Source organism: Papio anubis, chromosome 5 (genome assembly GCF_008728515.1).
Source record: "Papio anubis isolate 15944 chromosome 5, Panubis1.0, whole genome shotgun sequence".
Classification (NCBI taxonomy): domain Eukaryota; kingdom Metazoa; phylum Chordata; class Mammalia; order Primates; family Cercopithecidae; genus Papio; species Papio anubis.
Window position 1 is genome coordinate 131740461 of NC_044980.1, and position 24805 is coordinate 131765265.

Consider the following 24805-nt stretch of genomic DNA (forward strand, 5'->3'; position numbering starts at 1 on the left):
TTTACTTTAAAAAAATGGGAAACTACATACAGTATATAGAAGTATGTGCATAATGATTTCCCTCTAACCCCAACCATTATTTTCAAGGATAAAAAACATGTTCAGGCCAGGCATGGTGGCTCACACTTTGGGAGGCCAAAGCAGGTGGATCACCTGAGGTCAGGAGTTCAAGACCAGCCTTGGCAAATGGTGAAACCCCATCTCTACTAAAAATACAAAAATTAGCCAAATGTGGTGGCAGGAACCTGTAATCTTAGCTACTTGGGAGGCTGAGGCAGGAGAACTGCTTGAACCTGAATGGCGGAGGTTGCAATGAGCCAAGATCACGCCATTGCACTCCAGCCTGGGCAACAGTGTGAGACTCTGTCTCAAAAAAAAAATGTTCAGAGTGCAGTGGAAAAATCCTTCTCTGGGGTGGCCCTCGATAAAGTTAGGAGTCAAATGAAGCAAAAAGTGAGTCCCAGACTAGGCATAAAGGGAATACCATAGCAAGGAAGCCCCACGCGCAAATGCACTGAGACAGAACCCAATAGGCCACAGAAGCTGAGGAGAGACTAGGCCACAGAACTAACTGGAAGGACTGTGGGGGTTGCTGGCTTGGTACCACCAGGAAGCCTGGGTTCATCTTCCTAGGATAAGAAAATATTCATCAAACAGCTGCAGAAGATGGTTCTGGGAGGAGATGAGGCTGAATACTGGCAAGAATAACAAAACTGGCAACTTCTATCCTATTCCTATGATCATAGGGCAAGAGGTAATTTCTTTAGTACTAATCTAATCTCTGAATGTTTGAAGGGGAAAAGCTGCCTCACCTGGAGAGATCCCAAACTGACAAGACAATAGTCCCTTCCTGGATGTATGCTAAACACATCATCCCTGCCATCCCCCTTTACTCTACCACATTGATACCCAATCTACCTCCCAAACTGGTTAATTTTTCCTGCTATGTGTGTCTTGAATGCATACTCTTCTTTCCATCTTCCCCCACTGCTTTTGTCTGAACCATCACCATCTCTCATCTAGACCCTATCATAGCTTTCTAACTGGCCTCCCTGATTCACCTCCCAATCAAACTGTTCTTTACAGTGACTGATTTTTTCTTTTCCAAAATACCAAACCTATGTCATTCTCCTGCTTCAAACCGTTTCATGGCCTCCTACTGTTCTGAAAATAAAGATGAAAATCCTCACCCTGGTCAATGAGGCCCTGCAGTATCTAGCCCTGGCCTGCCTCTCCAGCCTTGTCCACTCCTCATTCCTATGCTCTAGGCACATTGGTCTTTTTCCATCCTTCTGAAAGAACCATGCTACCTCCTACCAGGGGGCCATTCCATGTGCTGTTCCCTTTGCCCAGAATCCTCTTCCCACACTCAGCCTCCATCTCCTCATCCTTCCAATCCCAGTTAAAGTCACTTCTTCTGAAAGGCATCCTCTATTTTCTCACACTAGATTTACCTGCCTCCAAAAGATTTCACAGCACCATGAATCCTTTATAGCACTTATCACCATCAGTAATTACACATTAGTTTTTTTATTTATCTGGTGAATATTAATGCTCACCATTTTATCCTCAGGGTCTATCACATGACCTAGCATATAATGAACTCTCAATAATCATTTGTTGGTCAGGTGAGGAGGCCCTTGCCTATAGTCCCAGCATTTTGGGAGGCTGAGGTGAGGGGATCACCTGAGCCCAGGAGTTAGAGACCGGCCTGGGCAACACAATGAGATCCCATCTCTAGAAAAAAATTTAAAATTAGCTGAGTATGGTGGCTCACACCTGTAATTCCAGCACTTTGGGAGGCCAAGGCAGGTGGATCACTTGAGGCCAGGGGTTGGGCAACATAGTGAGACCCCATCTGTACAAAAAAAATAAAATAAAAAAATTAGCCAGGCACGATGGCATACTCCTATAGTCCTAGCCACTTGGAGTCTGAGGTGGGAAGATCGCCTGAGCTCAGGAGTTCAAGGCAGCAATGGGCTATGATCACGCCACTGCACTCTAGCCTGGGCAACAGAATGAGAACTTGTCTCTAAATTAAAAAAATAATAATAATTTGTTGAGTGAAAATGTTTAAATGAAAGAGGGAATTCCTAGCTGACCTAGAGTTATATGGAAAGGCCAAGAAGGATTTTTACTAGGGCAGGTAGAGTTATAATAGTAATTAGTCATGTTAATAGTTATTTTTAGTAATAACGGTACTAATACTAGTAATATAATAAAAATAGTATTTTAAATTTTCAAACTTCTGATCAAAGTTAGGAGTGGAAAAGAAAAAAGCATGTGAGTTTATAAGCTTCAGACATAATAGGTTATAATGTGCTAAGCTCGCCGAAAAAGAGGCTAGGATCTTATGTGAATCAAGTTATTTTGAGGAAAATTCCAAAATTACTCCCTTCACATAAGCCACCACAGGGGGCAAGAGCAACCACAATAGCATTAACTCAAAATACAGGTTGTGCTCGTTTATAATATACTAAACACGTCATGGCAGCAGCAGTGGCAAAAGCAACAGGAAATGCAGTATTTCAAATACTTCTCCACTGGGGAAATGTCCAAGTTAGAAAGATAGTATAATCTGACCTGCATCCTTCAAGATCCCCTGCAACAGAAGAAAATGTACCAGAACACAAGGGAAGGGCAAATCAGAGCAAAAAGAAAACAAGATACATACAGGTAACGAGTTAGGGGGATGGAGAGCAAGGGGACAGGCAGAAAATAATATCTGGATCCAGGAAGGCAAACAGGTCTGCAAAGCCTACAGTGTCTGTTTTCCCACCTCTGGCTCCTTCAGAGCTGATCCCAAGGCTCGGTATCCTAGCCTAGAAAACCCTGTCCGTATCAAGCAAAAAGCCCTGTCCATATTGAGTAAGGCCACCTCACGCTTGAATTTTGACTCCCACTGGGACTGTCACTGACTTCAGTCACAGGCCAGGACCCAGATAACAACTCTTGTTTTCTTGGTTGGGGGTAATCTATGGTAGACTGCAACATTGTCACCTGTTTTCTTCCTCCCTGCTTGTCACACTCTCTGCCATGTGACCTTACAGTTCCTCCCATTGCAGAGTGTGCCTTCCCACACCTTGACTTTGGATTTTGCTTATCATATGCGTTGGCCAGTGGGATGCTGACAAATGGGCCACAAACAGATGTTTGAAATGTGCTTGCATGGTTGTATTGTATTCTGCAATCATCATGAGAAGAACATCACTGCTAGCCTTCTGGTCTAAGAAGGATGAGACACCCATGGAGAAGAACCAAGTCAGGGCTTCATGTGCACATGGTTTATTAAGGGATGCTCTCCAGTTGACAGGAAATGAGGAGGCAGGGAGGACTTTGTACCCCCACCTACGCCCTCCTGGCAGTCAGAGGCCACAAGCTACCAGAGCAGGTGGAGGCAGAAGCTCTGGGCAAAGAAGCTTTGACTCCTCAGAGGGTCCAGGAACAGGTGGCAAGAGGGAGTCTTGAACCCCCACAGTAGCTGGGGAAGAAACACTCCCTATGGGAAAAGGAGATCCCAGGGAGTCTGGGCAGGGAACCAAAAGCATCTGCTTTAATGGCTTTCTTAGAGTGTGTCCTAGTCCGTTAGGGATCCTATAACAAAGTAACTTAGACTGGGTAATTTATAAACAATACAAATTTATTGCTCACAGTTCTGGAGACTGGGAAGTCCAAGATCACACCAGCAGTTTCAGTGTCTGGTGAGAGCCTGTTCCTCATAGAAGGTGCCTTCTAAGTGTTTTCACATGGTAGAAGGGGCCAGGAGGCATCCTCAAGCCTCTTCACTAATCCTATTCATGGGGTGTGGAACTCTGATGACCTCATCACCTCCTTTTTTTAAGGCCCCACCTTCTAATACCATCATATTGAGTATCAGGGGACAACCCAAATGTCCATCATTTGATAAATGAATAAACAAAAGTAGTATATCCATATATTATTCACCATTAAAAGGAGCCATAAATACTGATACATCCTACAACATTGATGAACCTTGAAAATGTTGTGCTAAGTGAAAGCCAGAGACAAAAAAAGCATGTATCATATGATTACTTTTACATGAAATGTGCAGAATAGACAAATTCATAGAAACAGTAGATCAATGGCTGTCAGGGGCTGCAGGAAGGAAGGAATGAGGATTGACCACTGTTGGTCTGGAGTTAGACAGTGGCAGTAATTGCACAACACTGTGGATATACTACAAAAAAAACCATCAAATTACAAAAAAAAAAAAAAAAAATCATGGGGGAAATACTTTCAGATTATACAAATCCATCCCTTTACTCTAAAAACCATTGCATGCCATTAGGGGAATCCATCTGCAACAATTACCACTGTGGTAATCATCTAATGGCAATTTGCTACTTCCCTCCTTCTTTACACATTTATTAATTGGGATTTATTTCACTGCAAGAAAATATTGTAATGCCTCTATTTATATTAGTATGAACTCATGGATATTTTATTCTATGGGTCCAACACTATTATTACTTATCTTGTTGCTCAAATTGTTTCAGCCTTAGCAATCAGAAGTGCCTTTAGATTGGCTCTTATATTCCTTTGAAAAATCCTTCCTCCCCACAATCATTTTCTTTTTAAAAGTATTTGCTTACTTTCTGATTCCATAATATGTTCCAGGTTCATCTTGTATTTCCCTTTCCCCAGTCCTGGAATCAGCCACTTCTCAAGAGCCCTGGTTTTTTGTTTTCTCTTTCTTTCTTTTTTTTTTTTTTTAAATTGGAGAACAGTGTTTAGAAGCCAAGATCTGGATGCTGGGTGTGTTCATTACTACTAGGGTGTTGGTATTTCTAAGCCCTCTCAGTAGGCGGAGCTAGAAATATGTGTGTGTGTGTGTAACAAAATACCTTAGACTGGGTAATTTATAAACAATACAAATTATATACACACACACATATACATACATACATTTGTGTATATATACGGCGATAAGGTTTGGCTGTGTCTCCACCCAAATCTCATCTTGAATTGTAGCTCCCCTAATTCCCACATGTCGTGGGAGCCACCTGGTAGGAGGTAATTAAATCATGGGGGTGGGTCTTTCCTGTGCTGTTCTTGTGATGGTGAATAAAGCCTCATGAGATCTGATGGTTTTATAAAGGGCAGTTCCCCTGCACACACTCTCTTGCCTGCTGCCACGTAAAGACATGACTTTGCTACTCATTCACCTTCCACCATGATTGTAAGGCCTCACTGGCCATGTGGAACTGTGAGTCCATTAAACCTCTTTCCTTTATAAATTACCCAGTCTCAGGTATGTCTTTATTAGCAGCATGGGAACTAATATATATAGTTTAGAATATTATATTACATATATTCTAACCACATATACAAATATGGTTTAGAATAACATTCAGGGCCTCCATGTAATCATCAGTCATTAATGTTTAAGGGACATTGAGTTCACTTTCTCTAATAATCTGTGCCAAAAGTAACAAAAGAGGACATTAACAGATGTACGCATATATATACATACAGACATCTATATACATGCACATACCTATATTTCTTGTGATGTTACTGTTGTGTGTATATCTCCACACATGTGTATTTCTATGTCTATTTATCTGTATTTTTTTTTAACTACAAGTTTATACTGATACTTCAGATTCCAATCTAATACATGGGCTCATTAGTCTTCTCACTTTACTTATTTATAATTTCTTTAACACTGAGAAACCTGCTCTTATTATCTACAATATATTTTTGTTCTAGTATACAAATAAACTAGTTTCAAAACTGTTAACCCATATCCCTGTGAGAAATACATTTACCAAACTAGATTACAGCATGTACATACAGTTCTGATTTTAGCTTTACAGTACCTGGTCAAAATACTGCTTCACAAAGTCACTTGGGTTAGTTCTTCTCTGTCCACTTCATTAAGGTTATGTTATTAATTAGTAATGCTCAGTTCATTTGTTAGTATTGTATTCCATTTTATGGCTCCTGCCCCTCCATATCCTGGTTGGCTTAACTATTTATTTGGTTAGCCTATGAAGAGTATGTGAACTATTACTGTGGTTCTAAGAGTCAGAGCTATACAAAAAGAACAGTGTTCTGTTCTCTTACATACTTTTTTTTTTGGATAGTTACTGTTTTTTTAAGCCACCAGGCTTTGAGGTGTTTTGTTTATTGTGGCATTCATTCCAATGGTCCTGAAACAAGAAATTAAAAGTGCCCAATGTAAATAAGTTTTTTCTGAAGTTATATACTTTCTTTTTTGTGTTAAAATGTCCTTTCAAAAAAATGAGATAATGATGGTAGATAGTGTGTTGTTTCCATGTTAAGGCCCTTAACTCAGCAAAATAAAAAGTTGGCCCTAGTCCTCCAAATTTTTTTTAAGTTTTTCTGGTCCATAAAACACCACAGCCTAGAAACCACCTCTCCATTCTACCAATCTTCCCTAGGATATTTGAGAATTATTCCAATTGTACACTTTAAATAGGTGGATTGGATAGTATATAAATTATATCTCAACAAAGTGGCTGGAGAAATGTATTCCTCCACCATCTCTTTGTAAATCCTTGAACAGCAATTAGTCTAACAGACACAGTTCAATGTGACAGTAAATATTTCTAGGGGCCAGGAAAGAGAACTAAGGCTCAGGGCCTAGACACAGACCCAGGAGTGCAGTTCTCGGAATGTCAGGAAGAGGAAAATTAGCCTAGGAAATCTAAGGCCATGAAGCACCAGGACAAGAGGAACCCTGGCAGAAGGACGGGCAGGAAATAGTGACCAGGAGGTAGGAGCCATGTCAAATGCCCACAGGAGGTAGGAGGCAAGAGAGTGAGGAGGTTCATCTGTAAGAAAACAAGAATGGTGAGGGCTGTGAAAAATGCCCCTTCTAAAAGTATTCCAGTTTAAATACAGAAAAAGCAAACAAAACATATGGCCAGTTTATAACTGCTGAAATGACAGTTTTACCTATTAACAAATTATACCTGGCTCTGTCTTTGCTCCAACTCATCCCAGTGCCCAGTGCTTAGCAACTTGTCCCTCCCGGACTCCCAGTGACAGGGCCTCCTCAGGTGGTGCCCACAGTGAGGCTGCTGTGGAGCCTAGCTGCCCTGCTTCAACCAGGACAGGCCAACTGGAATGAATGCATGGTGCTCTTGGGGCTGCCTTGGCATTAAGAGCTTTGGTAGTTATGGGACTTCAGGAGGGGTGAAAAGGACGGGATGTCCTCCATAGGCTCCTGCCTGGAAACTCCCCGCTCCAGGGACTTCCAGTCATACGTGGACACAATGGCAGAAAGCCAGAGGCTGCCCCAGCTGGCCGTGCCACAAGGCCTGGGACTCTGCTCCTCACTTGGCTATCTTTGTTGGCTGGGTGAATCTAGCCAAATTCCTTTATCTTTCTGAATCTTCATGCCCTTATGTGTCAACTGAAAAGAATTTATCATGTCTGTTTTCCCTAATGTGCTACACTGTTGTGAAGAACAAATGAAAAAAGAACTGTGTCAGTGCTCAGAAGAAATAAAAAGTACGCCAGAAAAAGCAGTCCCCAAAACAGCCCAAAAAGGTAAATGTCAACCCGGATGAAGCAAAGACAGCCTATTTGTCAAGTCCTATAGGTAGGTGTGAAGAGTAAAAACTCCCGGTTATGCTGAGTTTCTGAAGGGCAGGAACCAATTATTTGTGCCCACAGCTTAAGCTCAGCTCCAGGCACACAGTAGGCCTCCAGAAATGTCAGCTTGAATGCCAGCTCCCTCTTCCCCAGACCAAAAGGAATACAAAAATACAGAACAGGAAGCAATGCCACTCACCTCACTGGGGCCTCCAAGCTCCTAACTAGGGCTGGTCAGAGCTGAGACTTTACAGGCCCAGTTGCCATGACTACCAAAACCCTCTCCTCCTGCTGCTTTATTCAAAACACCCAAACAAGTCCTGGCAAGATCCCTGCCTTATACAAATGAGCATCTATCCTGTCTCCAGGACTCGAACGGAACCAGTAACAAATAACATGCACAAACCTCTCTAGGGTGCTGATCCCTGAAACAACACTTAAAGTTACTGTGTTTTTAAGGGAACCAAAAATGGAGACCTTTTTTTTTAAATAGCAAAATACATAATGAGCCATTCTGGATCATAATTATATTTATGTATTTTTTAGAAGGACTAAACAAAGACAAACTGAGAAAAATAGGAATATTCTCCAAACCTATTTTTACTCTGAATCATAGAGAATCTAAAATCTGGGCCAGGCCTTAGAAGAGTTCTCCAGCATGGCTTCCAGGCAAGGGCAGAAATCCCCAAGCTGCATGAAAGCCGCTCAGAACAAAAGACTCCAGTTTCCCCCAGGGAAAAGTTACCCTGACAGCTCCCACCATACCCTTCTACCACTACCCCACTACCCTCCAAAGTCTCATCCACAGCACCCTAACCCACATCTCCTTTCCAGTCCTCAAGGAGGACAAACTACAGCCGGTCACCAACCATTCTACACAGAATACACAAGAGTAATGCTTTCCACAGATGAGGACTATCAATGCTACTTAGATTTCTAGTGAGAGAGGTACCTTGAACCATCATCGGGACAAGGCTCAAAGTAACCACATCTAGGACATGGTGAGCCTCTTTCCATAACTGGCTAGTCCACAAGCATCTCCTGAGGACTGGGCAAGAGTCTGCTCTTTTCCAGGCATTCCTTCTGCCACAGCTTACCGAGTGCCCACAAAGGGCCACTGCTGTGTTGGGCACTGGGAAGTATACTACCGTGAACAAGACCAATGCCTGCCATTGAGAAGTATGAAGTAAATGGGGAAAGAAGTAGCAGCACTTAGATTTCCAAGTCCAGAGAACAGCTTTCAAGCAAGCAATGAGGAACTCCATATGAAGCACCTGGAGCTCAGCATATAAAACAGGCAGACAAGAAGCAGGGAGGCCACCTGGCAGGCTGTTATAATTGTCCTAATCAGACATAATAAAGCCTGAACCAGAGGACTGGGTAGGAAATGAAGATTGAGACAGCAGTAAAGGATAGTATTTTCATCAGAAAAACTAGGCATCTTGTCGTGGCCCTGCCAGCCCTCCTACTGAGAAAAGCATCAGACTTTTAAGCACGTGCAGTTACTCACTCCTTCCACCAGCCTCGGGGGCCTACCACAGCCCCCGAATTTAATACATCCAGGGATGGAATAAAGAAAACTAGGGGTGAAGGGGGCCACTTTCATGTGCAGACCCATCCTGGGTGTCTCACACCTGTTTCCTAGCCAGTTGATGCCTCTGCTCCCCTTTGATCTCCACCCTCAATGTGTCCCATGATCCTCTTGGACTTAGAGGAAGACCCAGTAAGTGAGACTAATAGGTATGGCCCAGTCCCTTAATCAGAGTACCTGGGCTTTCATATCCATGTCGGGAATCTCATCTTCAATAACCCAGCTGACTGCTGTGGTCCACTAGCTCCTGTCATTTCACTGTTTTTAAGACAAACTCCCCAAGTCCCACCTGCTTCCCTCACCCGTACAAAACCTTGGACACATTCAGACTTCATTCAGTTTTCAATTACATACACACGGAAGTATGTGTTGGGGGTGAGGAGATTGAGAAAGTACCTGAGAAAATTAGAAGAGAAAGGAAATCGCCAAGAAACCAAAGGTGAGGCAGGTGGGGGTACACCACAGCATGGCTATAGCTCTTCGGGCTCTCTAATCCCACTTAGAAATTACTGAGTCAAAAATACAGTTTTAAAAATTGTCACTATAATTGAAATTAACCCTGAGATACTGATAGTGAGCTTTACTTCATAATAACGAAAGAAACAAATTGGCAAATTGGAAGTGAAGGAGTTAAATGTGTCTGTTTCCCAGAGGCCTTAGCACCACTACTGCTCATTTTCTGAAGACTCTTGAGGATTCCAGAGTGCCTGCATTTCCCACCCAGGCACAATTTCATTAGCAGCTCATTAGCAGGAGTGGTGCAACCATTTCTGACTCTTGTTTTTCATAATATTTATTGGTTAATTGACACTCTGAATACAGGTTGACTGAGACCCAAATGAAAGTGCTAAAACCCCTCATTAGTCAAATTTAAAACAGAGATTGTATTCTAAACATACCCTTTGTTCTCATTTATTTTCCTCAAACAGAAGTCATAATTTAATAAGAGGGTTAAAAAAACAAAGTGCCAAGATATTGTGCTTCAATTTTTAATCTTTTTTTTCTCCTACCCTATCAGTCCCCAGGAATCCTGACATCATAATTGGCTCTTATTTGTTCTTGTTTACAGCATCTGTTACCTCCACAGACAAACATGGTTCTATGAATTATTTCAGACCAGTATCAGCTACTACTGACCTCTACAATTTCCCTAGTGGCCCTGCCACAAAAGCCCCTCAGTTTGGATACTCCCAGCAATGAAAAGGGAAAAAATCCACAGGGATGCCTGCAGCAAAATTCTTAGGGTAGAATTTCTCTCTAGACCAGCTCTAAAGGATGGGACTCCACATCTATTTCATTTATTGTTGGGGGGTGATGGGTGCAGGGATCAGGGAGGTGAAAATGCCAATCAGAGTGGGAGAAGAGGCAGATGAAGCAACAGGTACAGTGTAGAGATGGCAGTCATAGAAACAACTGGTCTTAAGTCCTTGTCCATCTCCCATTGGGGGATCCCCGCCTCCTTAAATACAGGCAACTTTAACAAAACGAGGTTAGTCACCTGGGCCTCCTTTCACCTGTCAAAGAGTAAGATAATCCCAATTTTCTGCCTTTTAGCTTAAAGTTTTGGATCACTGGTATCGAGAGACCTAGGAAGTAGTGTTGTGCTTTGCTTTCTTCACTTGTATTGTTGGTTTCACTGGAAGAAATTGCAGCCTTTAGCACTTGGATGACCTAGGCAATTGTTCAGCCTGGTGGTAGAGGGCAAAGACTCAGGAAGATCTGGTTCCAGGTCCAGTTCCACCACTTAATAGCTCCGAGACCTTGAGCAAATAACACCTATGACTCATCTGCAGAATGGGCATCAGAGTATCCACTTCACAGGGCTCACAGGGTTCACTGTGAGGAATAAGAGATCACGCATAGGAGATGCTCAGGGCTGACACCAGAGAGTTCTCAATAATGTCCTCTGCCTGGCTCTTGCCTCTCTGTGACTTGTTCAGTTTTCCCAGCTATGAGAAAGAGACCAGGGCCATGCCATGACAGATGCTCAAACTGAGTGTTAATCGGCTCTCAATACATACTTGATTGAGTTCTGCAGAGGAAAGAAAAGTACATGATTTTTTAGAATATTCATGTCAGGCTGCCTCATTAAGGCTGCAAAAAATTCAATAACAATGAGGGCTGCGGGGCATCCAAAGTGAGAGGGCAGCAAATAAGCTGTTTAAACTTAGCCTGTACCACATTGAAAACACTCACTATAGCTTTCCGTGGCTCAGCCAAAACCTGCAGGCCACCAAACCCACTTAAGATGGGTCATTCTCTGTTCCACTCCCCAAGACATCAGAATAGAAATCAGAGAGGCCATATCCAGCAGCAAAACTGAAGCAAATGTGGGGAGGATTTAAATGAGCACAACTGCCAGCTGGCAACAAGATAGAAGGGCTTCAGGTTTCCTGATAAACTCAGCTCAGTCACAAACTTAAGCCAGTTTTGCAACAATGCACCAAAGAGCTTATAAAAGCAGCTAACCTTCTCTGGCTTTCTGCTCCTCAGAGGGCTGTGCTGACAGGTGCCCACCCAAGCATGGGCAAGGAGGCCTGGATGTTCTGGGCCAATGCACACAAGGTTGGTCCTCCAGCAAACCTGCGGCTGTGCACACTTCCAACAAGCAGCCTGCCTCACACCGCCACCCCACCCTCACAACAGCTGATGCTGCCCCCAGCTGCACCCTCATATGCCCAATCCAGGGCAACTAATGGGAACTCTGCGCTGTCACTTGATGAGAAACCCTCTACCCACTATCCACTCCCAAGTCCTCTCCAAGTACCAAGTATTGGAACCTCTGGCCTTGGTGCTCCCTCCTATTCACAGGCAGATTCAGGCCCTACTGACTACTTGTGGTCTGGATCCCTTTTGACAGAAGTCGTTTCCAACAAGTCATCTCTCTGATATCCTCTTTCAAACCTCCATTTTAGATTTAAAAAAGAGAAGGCAAATCCCTCATAACTTCAGGACCTCAGCATTCTGAGCTAGAAAGAACTTCAGGAGATCATGAGACCCAGCCCCCACTGAAAAGATAAATGTTCCCTCCTTGTACCACTGCAGTTAAGTAGAGCATCCCCCAGGACAGTCTTGTTGGCACTCTCCTTCTTACAAACCTTCAGTGGCTCCCTGCTGCCCTCCGAAGTACCAATAATACTACCTCATGGTGTTCAAGGCCTGCCTAACCTACTGAAATCCTTGCTGATATTCTCTGCCTTATCGCCCCTCGTCCACAGGTACCCCATGCTCTGGCTAAACACCCCCTATGCTTTTCTTAGTCCTTAATGCCACCTCCGTCCTTGCTTTTTCCCTGTCAAATTTCAATGTTTTTTTTTTTTTTGAGATGGAGTCTCGCTCTGCCGCCCAGGCTAGAGTACAGTGGTGCAGTCACAGCTCGCTGCAGCCTTGACCTCCCAGGCTCAAGCGACAGTTCATTTTTAATAGGCTAGCTTGAGTAACAACTCCATACAGTTTTATACATTATCTTCCCATCCTTTCCATCTCTAGTGCCTTGCTTATTCTTCTCTAATGACACTTCCTCTATTCATTGTCTCTTAGTCATTTGGCTTCTTGTTAATCATTAAACAGACATTTACTGACCACCTACTATGTGCCAGGTTTTTGGAAAATTAAAAGTAAGACAAGGCCTCTCTACTCTTTTTACTTTATTTTTATTTATTATTTTTTTGAGACAGGGTCTCACTCTGTTGCCCAGGCTGGGGTACAGTGGAATGATCATGGTTCACTGCAGCCTTGACCTCCCAGGTCCGAGTGACCCTCCCACCTCAGCCTCTCTAGTACCTGGGACGACAGGCATGCACACCACACCCAGATAATTTTTGTATTTTTGTACAGACAGGGTTTCGCCATGTTGCCTCTCTGCTCTTGAAGAGATCACTGGCCTAGTGAGGGAAACAAATCCATAAAAATTATAATACTTGCCAAATTTTCCCCAATAGATTATATTATTCTTGAAGTCAGAACATCTTTATATTCCCTACGCTGGCTGAGCAGAGTGCCTGGTACATAGCGAATGTCCATTGTGTATATGTTCTAAAACAAAGACGAGTGAGCATTATGGAAAGAAAAACAATTTCCTCTTTCTGAAATGTGGGGCAGAAGGATGCATTGTTGCAAAGATAGCCTTTAATTTGGGATCAGGGGAAAATAAACTTCTTATTTTTAAATGTATTTTAATTCCACAGTATCACTCCTCAACCCACAAGGAAAATTAGAGAAAGATACAAAGACTGAGAATTGCAAAGACAGAAACAAGCAAGCAAGGCTGGAGTACAGTGGTGCTGTATGGGAGAGAATGGGAGAGAAGTGTTGTTTAGTTCTTAACTACTACTAAACCACACGCATCAGACTTCATCATGGGCTTCAGAGTATTATCACCTTTGATAACAGGATTGATGAACTATTGGTCACAGCTCTACAACTGCTCTTTATCCTTAAACATTCAAGTGTTTTGTAGTTCATCAAGCAGAAGGCGCTGGTGGTTAGGAAAGCAAGAATAAGAACAATATTACTGGAGACCAGCTGGTGAAGCCTCTGAGATTATATGTGAAAGTTTTAAGTATACAATTACATTTTTCTAAAAAGGTCCATAGGTCTCATTCGTTTCTTAGAGAAAACTGTAAATCACTCTCCAAACACATATACAAACACTCATACCTTGAAGAGCCTCTGGGCCAATAATGGCAAGGCCTTGCAGCAACTGGCATCCTAATAACTGTGGGTAAGGATAAATTAGTGCAATGCTTTTGGGCATCTGGCAACATCTATCAAAACTGTAACTGTTCATTCCATCTGACCCAGCAGATGCTATGTCTAGGAATTTATCTAATAGAAATGTTCACAGAAGTGCACAATGATATATGGATAAAATGTTCACTATAGCACTCCAATAATTGTAAACAATGAGAAATAATACAAATGTCCATCAGTAGGGGATCTGTTACACAATACAGCATATCCCTTCAATGGAATATATTAGTCTTCAACAAAAAAGAAGGAGCTTTGTATTGACATAAACAAGATCACTAAAACTAAGCAAAAATACGCTGCACATATATGATTTCATCTTTCTTTTTAAAGAACATATGTTAATGTGGCAAAAGCAACATCGTCTAATCTACCAAATCCTCACATAAAAACAGACTCTGACTAGATAGCAAAACTAAACCCATGAGTAACATTTCTATCAAAACCAAGTGCAAAGGTATTGGGAAGCAACAAGTTGGCTGAGAGACCCAGGAACAAGAAAACACCTAAGTAGCTGATAGGCATTCACTAAAAATTACAATGGGCCAATGGATAACAGCAAGTGAACCCATGTCTAACAGTGGACAAGGACAAGAAGTCTGGGGTAGGACTTCAAGGGGCCACAGCTGTCTAGCCCCCTGAACTCTCAAAATTAACCAGTGCTCCCTACCAGGACAGGGCCCCACACTGAGAAAATACGGCTAGAAGTGAAATCAAAACTGAGTAGACTTGGACGACAGAAATAAAGGAAACAGAGTCCAGATAAAACTGGAGGAGGAAAACAGAGCCAGGAAACCTCATAAAGCAAGCTGCGATGTTTTCGAACACTACCTGAAAACAAGAGAAGAAAAAACTTTCTCAAGCTTGACTCAGAATGAAAAGGGAAAAAAAAGAAGAGAAGAGAAAGCACTATGAATTTAGAAAAGGTAATTAAAGACATGCTTCTTTCTAAAAGTTCACAAAACCTACTTTCACATAAAAATGAGCAATCGAAAGTATTATGGTACAATCCTATACAATAAAATTATAATAAAAAGAAGAAAAAAGAAAAGAATAACATCCCTACATACAATGAAAGTAAGCCAGAAAGACATGGCCACAAACATATAAAGACTGTAATTTCCTATTTCAAAATGCACTAAAGACATTTTTTAAATGATAAAAGATACTCAATAACAAAAATCAGAAATGAGGTGCTAGAGGCTGTGTATGGTGGCTCACACCTGTAATCCCAGCACTTGGAGAAGCTGAGGCAGCAGGATCACTTGAGGTCAGGAATTTGAGACCAGCCTGGGCAACGAGAATTTCAGGATCAGCCCAGGTTAATATAGCAAGACCTCATCCTTCCTAAAAATAAAAAGAGTCAGTCAGGAATGGTGGTGCACACCTACAGTCCCAGCTACTTGGGAGGCTGAGGTGGTAGGATCACTTGAGCCCAGGAGCTCAAGACTGCAGTGAGCTATGATAGCACCACTGCACTCCAGCCTGGGTAATAGAGCAAGATTCTGCCTCTAAAAAAAAAAATTAAATAAAAAGAAATGAGGTGCTAGAACTCAATGAAGAATCAGAAATAAAAGAACAAATAATCACAACAGAAAATGCCTATAAGATAAATAGAACATGAAAAGGAGGAAAATTGGAAAAACCAAACAGAAATGGAAAAAGTAAGATGTGCAACAAACTAATAAACAATGAAGAAAGACAAAGACCTAACGTAAATATAAGAAACCCTAAACAAGCAAACAGAATACCAAAAGCCGTGTTTCTTTTTAAAAGCTCAAGAAATCTAATTTCACATAAAAATGAGCAACAAAAAAGTATTATAATTCAAGAAAGCTTTCCTGAAATAAAAAAAATACTTAAAACTATGTATTGAAATAATAAATTGTAAGAATATTTACCAGGAATGTCCAACAGTAAGGCATATTCTAGTAAAATAATTGTATTTTAAAGGCAAAGAAAAGATCACTTGGGCATATAAGCAAAAATCAGCAAGTAACTTATAAAGAAAATTAGATTGTCATCAGCGTTTTTAACAGCAAAGCCTACTGCCAGCAGAAGATGAAGTATTCAAAGAAAGAAAATGTGAGCCAAGGATTTTATATCCTACCAAAGTGCTTTGGTATGTAAAGAACACAAAGTTAACATACAAAAACACAGAGATTATTGTGTCAATGGGCTCTTCCTGAAGAATTTATTAGAAAATACATCCCAGACAACCAAAATAACTAAGACCGGTGGTAAACATTAAATATATAGTTATTTGTATAAATGACTTAAATAAGGGCTAAAAAGGAAGGAAGTATATAATGGCTATATACTCCGAGAATATACATACAACTCAGCTGCTTAAGAACAATGAGAGCACACACAAAAAAATGTTTTAAACTATTTTCAGTCATCATATCAGGGATAGTATTACTGCCATTCTGAAACTGTTGCATGTATAAAATGAGGCAGATCAAATCAGTATAATTATTACATATTCTAATTGTATAATCCCCTGTGTCCAGAATCAGGACTCTTAGTGTGGGAAAAAAAGAGACAGATGTAATATCGAAGAGATTAAATAAAAACCCTTTCAGCCTGAATATGAATAGGAAGTATCCATTTGAATGTATGAGGAATATTATAACATACATTTCCTATCTCTTGTCAACAGAAAAGGCCTAGAAAAAATGACCAACACAGTAGTAATGAGTGACCTAATGGCCAGAATGTAGTCTTAAAACTTCTTAGAGAAACGGCTAATTCCAGTCCTGGGAAGGAAATGTACAAGACGAGCTTAGAATATCTTGTCAAACCAGATAGCAAGAAAACTATCAAAGACTATTAGAGTAACATGAAAATAACTCATTAGAAAACCTTCAACTGATCAAAAATCGAACAATTTCAACTTCAATAAAAGTAATAATTACAATGAATTAAAGCCCATAAAATATGCTTTGAATCTATGAGTTTGTAAAGGGAAAAGAATCATCTTCATTGATCATCTTCAGAGGATCAACTCATTATCTTGAAAACTGGTAAATATGGAAAAAAGAACCAAACATTGATCCTGTCTTTCCTGTATGAATTTTACCACTGAGTGACAAAATAATATATATGGGGAAATATCTCTTTATAAAAGTAATGCAGCTAAAAATAAAAAAGAAATGATAGATTTGAGTATCATCATCTTGCAATCCCACAAAAAGAGAATCAATCAGACATTAAGCACTTCCTAATGAAAGAGCACAAAACTGCCTATAGTTTTCCCAAAGGAATGGAATCTGTGTCCGATTGAGCCTCTGGATCCAGCTGACAATTTGCAAGAAACACAGAGGTTGGAGAAACATGCTGAAATGCATCATTAGTATGAAGTCAGCAAAATTTAGTCTGGGAAATGGCCTAAGCTCTTCAATAGACAATTCATAAGAAGGAAAAATAAAAAGCGGGGGGGGTGGGGTTGGGGAATAGATAGGTAACCTATAGATTCAAAGAGACTTAAAGGATATAACAACTTTTCTTAAATGGGCAAGACTAAACTATAGTCTTGGGTGCAAAACTTAGTCATAAACTATTTTAAAACGCAAAGGAGCAATTATTATGAAAATCAGGAGAGTGGTTACATTTGGTAGGAGGGAAATATTATAGTTGGAAGGACCTGCTGAAGTGCTCAGCAATGTTCTATTTCTTGACTTGGGTGTGACTTCACCTGGTAATAACTCATTAAGCTACACATTTTGTATAATTTTCTATATCTGTGTTTAATTTTACAATAAAAAGAGTTTTAAAGGAGTAGTATATGTTATCTCTGGTGAAGAAACTGGACTTAGAAGGCCTTGTACTTCCTAAATTACACATTTCTATAATTAGAATTTTTTTATAGTGAGCATTCATATCTTTTATTATTAGCAATTTTTTTTGTATGTGTCGCCCAGGCTGGAGTGCAGTGGTGTGATCTCAGCTCACTGCAACCTTTGCCTCCCTGGTTCAAGCGATTCTCTGCCTCAGCCTTCCAAGTAGCTGGGATTATAGGCACCTACCATTACATCTGGTTAATTTTTGTATCTTTAGTAGAGACGGGGTTTCACCATCTTGGCCAGGCTGGTCTTGAACTCCTGACCTCATGATCCACCCACCTCAGCCTCCCAAAGTGCTGGAATTACAGGCATGAGCCACCGCACCTGGCCAGCAAATTTTTATTTATTTAATTTTTCTGGGATTACATGTTGCTAAAAACATGACACATTTATGGAAAAAATACATAATTCATTTTCTAGACACAAAATAAATTACTTCAAAACTATTAAAAGTATAAAACTGTGGCATACATTTTAAAAAGAAAAAGGGGAGGTAGCTGCAAAAAACAAACCAATCATTTGGTATATTTTATTGTAGGAAGGGTCCATTTGGGCTTCTTTAAAATATGCTGTTATAATTGGGGTCTATTATAAATTATATACCTAAAACGTATTAATAAGTTCTAAAATGAAAAATAACTCAGAATACCAGTCATCAATAACATACACTATTCAAACACATACCAACACATCCTGCGAAATAGAGATGAATTCAACCAATCAATAGTATATTGTGAATATAAAACCAGAAATAAATCCATACATACATTTACAGCCAACTGATTTTTGACAAAGGTGCCACAAACATAAAATGGGGAAAGGACAGTCTCTTCAATAAATGGTATTGGCAACATAAGATACCTACATGTAAAAGAATGAAATTAGACCCTTGGTATATTTTTGCATATACCATATGCAAAATCAAATCAAAATAGATTGAAGACTTATATGTAAAACCCCAAACCATGAAACTACTGGAATAAAACACAGAAGGAAAGCTCCTTGACATTAGTCTGAGAATGACTTTTTAGAAATGACCCCCAAAAACACAGGCATCAAAAGCAAAAATAGACAAATAGGATTACATCAAACTAAAAAGCTTCTGCACAGCAAATAAAACAATCAACAGAGTGAAGAGACAACCTACAGAATGGGAGAAAATATTTGCAAACTGTACATCTGATAGTGATAAATACCCAAAATAAATATGGAACTCAACAGCAAAAAAAAATAATTATTATTATTATTGTTTTTAAATAGGCAAAGGACCTAAATAGCCAATTTGCAAAAGAAGACATACAAATGGCCAACAAGTATACGTATAAAAAAGGATCAACATCACTAATCATCAGAGAAACACAAATTAAAATCGCAATGAGGTATCACCTCACACCTGTCAGAATGGCTACTACCAAAATGACAAAAGAAAAGTGCTGGCAAGGATGTACAGAAAAGAGAAGCTTTGTACACTGCTGATGGGAATGTGAATTAGAATAGTCATTATGAAAAACAGTATGGAGGTTCCTTTAAAAATTAAAAATAAAACTACCATATGATCCAGCAATCCCACTACTGGGAAAATAACCACAGGAAATAAAATCAGTATGTCATAGAGATGTCTGCACTCCCATGTTTACTACAACATTATTCACAATAGCCAAGACATGGAATCATCCTCAATCTCCATCAATGCATGAACAGAATACACAAAATATAGAATACTATTTAACCATAAAAAATAAGGAAATCCTGTCATTTGCAATAATATGGGTGAGCCTAGAAGAATTATGTTGAGTGAAATAAGCCAGGCACAGAAAGACAAATACACATGATCTCCCTTACATGTGGAATCTAAAAAAGTTGATCTCATAGAAGCAGAGAGTAGAATCATAGTTAACCAGGGACTAGGGTGGTTGAGGAGGTGGGGTAGAGGCTGGGGAGATGCTGGTCAAAGGATACAAAGTTTCAGTTAGATAGGAGGAATAAATTCAAGAGCTCTATTGTATAACATGGTAACTATAGTTAATAATACATTGTGGCCGGGTGCAGTCGCTCATGCCTGTAATCCCAGCACTTTGGGAGACAGTAGCGGGTGTATCACCTGAGGTCAGGAGTTCCAGACGAGCCTGGCCAACATGGTAAAAATACAAAAAATTCGCCAGGCATGGTGGCGGGCACCCATAATCCCAGCTACCTGGGAGGCCGGGGCGGAGGTTGCAGTGAGCCAAGATCACATCATTGCACTCCAGCCTGGGCAACAAGAGCAAAACTCCATCTCAAAAACAAAATACATAAATAATAATAATATATTGTATTCCTGAAAAATGCCAAGAGAAAGAATGTAAAGTGTTCTCACCAAAAAAAAAAAAAAAAAATTATAACTAAGTAAGGTAATGCATATGTTAATTAGCTAGATTTAGTTATTCCGAAACATAGCTATACTTTAGTTTGTTTTGTTGTTTGAGACAAGAACTCACTCTGTCACCCAGGCTGGAATGCAGTGGTGCGATCACAGCTCACTGCAACCTTGAACTCTTGGACTCAAGAGATCCTCGCACCTCAGCCTCCCAAGTAGCTGGGACTACAAGCATGCATCACCACACCCAGCTAATGTTTTAATTTTCTGTAGAGACAAGATCTTATTATGTTGCCCAGGCTGGTCTTGAACTCCTGGGTTCAAGCAATCCTCCTACCTCTGTCTCCCAAAGTGCTGGGATTATAGGCATGAGTCACCATGGCTGGCCTATTTATACTTTAAAACATCATGTTGTACATGGTAAATACATACAAATTTGCCTGTCAATTTTTAACAAATAATATAAATAAATAAAAATATAACCTATATATTCACAATGAAATACCTGACAAAAATTTTGCTAGGGTTAGGCTTTACAAGGAAATGGTCCAGAAGTCTGGGAACAGGGGCCTTGTGCAAATGCAAACCAGCAAACAAGATGCTGAGTTCAACCTCAATGCCTTTATTACCACATGACCTTGAACAGAGCCCTCACCTGACCAGCCAATCTGACCCTCAAGGATTGCACAGGGAAGCCAGAGTGAAAGAGGATGTGTACTTCAGGAGGATATGCTCCCACACTGGCAGTAGTTTGTGAGGTGGGAGTAGAAAGGATTAAAGAGTTTTTAAAAATAGGAATCATTTCCCTTCATCCCCTCTTGCCTTCAGAACTAAGCATCTCTCTCTCTCTCTCTCTCTCTCTCTCTCTCTCTCTTTTGAGACGGATTCTTGCTCTGTCACCCAGGCTGGAGTGCAATGTGCGATCTTGGCTCACTGCACCTCTACCTCCCGGATTCAAGCGATTCTCCTGCCACAACCTCCTGAGTAGCTGGGATTACAGGCACATGCCACCATGTCTAGCTGATTTTTGTATTTTTAGTAAAGATGGGGTTTTACCATGTTTGCCAGGCTGGTCTTGAACTCCTGACCTCATGATCCGCCCGCCTTGGCCTCCCAAAGTGCTGGGATTACAAGCATGAGCCACTGTGCCTGGCCAGCATATCTTTTTATGAGGTTATGTTTCATCCTAAACACCCATTGTGACTGAAAAGCAGAAATTACTAACCAGAGTCTGTAAGCACTATCCACAGAAACCTCTGAAAGAAGAGTGTCCTAATCAATCTGGACAGGGTTCAGGGCAGTTCTGCCTGGAGGCAGATGGACAGAAGCATGACTTTTTAAAAACTCCCATCCCCTAGAACTTTATTTTCCCTCTGCAGCAGGAGATACCTCAAAACAAGGACATTAGTCCAAACTACTCTACAGATGAAAAGCAATAATCCAAGGACTTTTCTGAGTATGTGGCAGCCACTGAGATGCATGAAAATGATACGTATGCCTAGTTTTTATGTCCACTCCTACTAACTATGCAAAACTGAAACTAGTTCCTTAAAAACCAACTGCTCCTGGATGCTCTACACAGTCGCTGCCACCTCCCTGGCTCTGCAGACATCAATAACAGAGCATGTCATAGGGAATAAAACACGATCATAAGATAATGCTACATAAACACCAATGTGTTTATGGGGAATAAATGTCAAGGTAAAGCAGGAATATTTATTTTCTATGTGGGAGATGGTGATTCTGTGTGTCAATGCCCCATTATATTGAATTGATTTTAGTTTTGCCAAATCACTAAAATATTTCACAGTCTCATTTTGGAGGCTGTGGCTGTCATAATGACAGAACCTGCAATAACCTTTCACAAGGTCTACTTTCCAGGCATCTGGACTTCACAATCTCCTCCACTCTAAGGTTCCATTTTCCCAGGAAAGAGGCACAGTAGGGCATGGAAAGCTGGCAGGTTGTGATTCATTCCCAATACGATCTGCCAAGCAGGCCCATCCATGCTCTTGGCCTCTTGAAATTCCAGAGAAGCTAGACTTCAAGTCCTTCCCAAGACCCTAATGTCCTGTCATTTAGTCCCTTCTGAAAGTTGCTTAAAGTGACATAAGGGAAGCAGCTAATTTACAGTCCTATTCTTTTAATCTTGGTCAGCCAGATTTTCACACACATCAGTTTATTTCACTTTGTAATGTATTAGACAAAACAACAATACCGGAGTCAGGTCCAAGGCAGCAACTCACTCTCAGGGGTTCTGCTGACATTTATAAACTGATCCTATTTCTCTCTTGTGTTTTATGTTATCAGCTAAACCTGTCAACTTAAATTATTGCCTTGTAACAAAATAAGAGTTATCTATTACTCTGATACGTGTACATTTCTGAAGCTTTGTACCTATATCAAGTTTTGCAAGGGTAGAAAACAAGACCATAAATAAACAAATGGAAAACAGAATATGTTACCATTACTTTAGCAACAGAAGCTAAAAGTCAAATGCATTACATGGAAAGCCACTAAAACAGCAGAATATATAGACCTCGGGAACAGCAAAGCTGGTACTGATACAGTCATTTGCGCTTTGCCCCATCCTGCAATCAATCTCTGGGCTATGGTACCTCAGAGTTCCTCCATTTCAAATTTGGAGGAGTAAATTTGATTATTCCTAGGGCCTGTGACAAGTGAGTAGACATATAAGAAAACTGAGGACACAATGTCAAAAAGGTCAGATTTATAGTCACTTCATTATTGCACCAGTACAGTGGACTAAGAAACCAATTTCCCTTCTATTGGTATGGCTAATGGTCACTCTTATTCAAAGACCACTGTGACCTAAACTGAGCAACAAAAGAGTCACCAGAAAGAAAGAAAAAACCAATTCTCAGCTGGGCACAGTGGCTCACACCTATAATCCCAGCACTTTGGGAGGCCAAGGCAGGCAGATCACGAGATCAGGAGATCAAGACCATCCTGGCCAACATGGTGAAACCCTGTCTCTACTAAAAATATAAAAAAACAGCAGCGCATGGCGGTGCACGCCTGTAGGCCCAGCTATTCGGGAGGCTGAGGCAGGAGATTTGCTTGAACCCAGGATGCGGAGGTTGCGGTGAGCCAAGACCGCGCCACTGCACTCCAGCCTGGGCGACAGAGCAAGACTGTCTCGAAAAGGAAAAAGCAATTCTCCCCCAGCACCCCCGACCCTGCCCCAGGGCTAATTCTGGTTCTTTAACTATTCCCTCCCCCACATTCAATCTAAAAATGAGCTGTTTCCCAAATTTGTCTGGGATTTCATGTGGCTTAATACATAATACCTTTATGAATATAACAAAATTCCTTTTTTGGATATGAAATAAATAAATCACTTCCAAACTACAAAAAGTATAAAATCGTGACATATATCTCAATTTCCCCTACATTTTTATTATCCAAACCCCAAGCCAAGATCTTCTTGTTATTTTACATTTTTAGACACTTGACAGTGACCCAATCTACAACAAAACTCCATCTCCTTAAACCGCTGTTTTACGGACTGAGATTCCAGTCTCGCAACCTTGTTAATTCTCTCAGGAACTAATTGTTTAACCCCCTTAGTTTTTCCCAACATCTACTACCAAACCTCTTAAGCTCAGAAACAGAGATCTCACCACACAGCAAGAACTTCCCCAATAGCCTCCTCTTTGAGAAAACCTCAACCTGAAAGGGCAGAGTAGAGGGCACAGTTCCACACAGAGGCACCAAAACAGTCACTGGAGTGATGGGAGTTGAGAGGTATCAAAAAGACACTTGATAACCCCAACACACCCCAGATCCTACTAATCAAATCCCATTGTTACAGAGTCAGCTCTTTGGCCCAAATCTTCAGCTTATGCCAGGCTAAATCATATGCTCTGGAGGAGGAGATTGCAGCACTGAGGGCAGTGGTATACATGATTGTGCTTCCTCATCATCCTCATTCTCTCTAATACACTCCAGACAAACTACAGCACAGAGCAAGAAGGCACCCATCCAGACAGGAACTGGGAGATGGGATATTTAGTATGGGCCCTGAGCCACTTGTGCAATATGGATGTATTTTTCCATGCAAAATCTCACATTCACATCTCTGGGTACACAAACAAATAATATTTGGTTACTACACACTCTTCTTTGAACAATCTCACCTTGCCTAAAAATAGTTACACAGCGCCAAGCCTGGTGGCTCACACCTGTAATCCCAGCACTTCGGGTTGCCAAGGTGAGAGGATCTTTTGGGCCCAAGAGTTTGAGATCAGCCTGGGCAACATAGTGAGACCGTATCTCTACCAAAAAAAATTTTTTTAAGCTACAAAGAATTATAATGGGCAAAAATTGTAATTGACAAAAAACTTCCTAATTCTCATTCCAGGTTTTGAAGGAATTAAAAAAAAAAAAAGGCCTTAATTTCTGGAACCAACTCTCCTGAAGCCCTCTAGACTTGACTTTCAGAATATAGGTCTTGAAAGCTAAGCATTTTCTCAGCTTATCTTTTAGATTCCACCAGACCTGCTTTCTCCACCCCTTTCTGCTGGGGAGACGCAGAACAGCAGGAGAAGGCAAGGCAACTTGCAGAGGCCAGTTACATGACCAGTTGCAGCTTCTCTGCTCGGCCTCACAACCTGCATGTCAACTCCTCACGTTCCCAGTGGATAAAGAACCACT

General features: G+C 40.9%; 1 protein-coding gene and 1 long non-coding RNA gene across 7 annotated transcripts in view; both read right to left on the bottom strand.

Annotated features, from left to right (window-relative positions):
- The window catches only part of SIL1 (SIL1 nucleotide exchange factor), a 239359-nt gene that overhangs the window by 98280 nt on the left and 116274 nt on the right, over nt 1–24805 (bottom strand). The gene's annotated exons all lie outside the window — the stretch shown is intronic.
- On the bottom strand, nt 6106–23074 carry LOC108586440. Its single transcript, XR_001903808.3, has 3 exons — nt 21185–23074; nt 7787–11210; nt 6106–6821 (listed from the first exon to the last, which is right to left on the bottom strand). It is a non-coding gene; the product is annotated as an uncharacterized LOC108586440 (long non-coding RNA).